Below are 281 nucleotides of genomic sequence, written 5' to 3'. Positions count from 1 at the left end.
CGGGGCCTCGCGTCCGCGGGACCTGGTGGGGGCGGGGCCGTGGGCGTGCCTCACGCAGTGTCGGGGCGGGGCCTGAGGGGCGGGGCCGGCTGTACTCACGCCCCCCACCGGACAGGACCAGATCCTCAGACCCGCAGCGCGCGTGGTGGGTGGGCTTCTCAGCCCTCCAGGTCCGACCTGGTGAAGATGAAGCCTCGCAGGGCCCGGGCCGTCAGCGGGTCAGTTCTTTGACTTGGAGCAAAGTCTGGATCTCAGGATTCGAAGAGCACTGACAACTGGAG

This window comes from Muntiacus reevesi, chromosome 5 (genome assembly GCF_963930625.1).
Source record: "Muntiacus reevesi chromosome 5, mMunRee1.1, whole genome shotgun sequence".
NCBI lineage: Eukaryota > Metazoa > Chordata > Mammalia > Artiodactyla > Cervidae > Muntiacus > Muntiacus reevesi.
The sequence above is the reverse complement of the archived record's forward strand: the minus strand, read 5'-3'. Positions refer to the sequence as shown.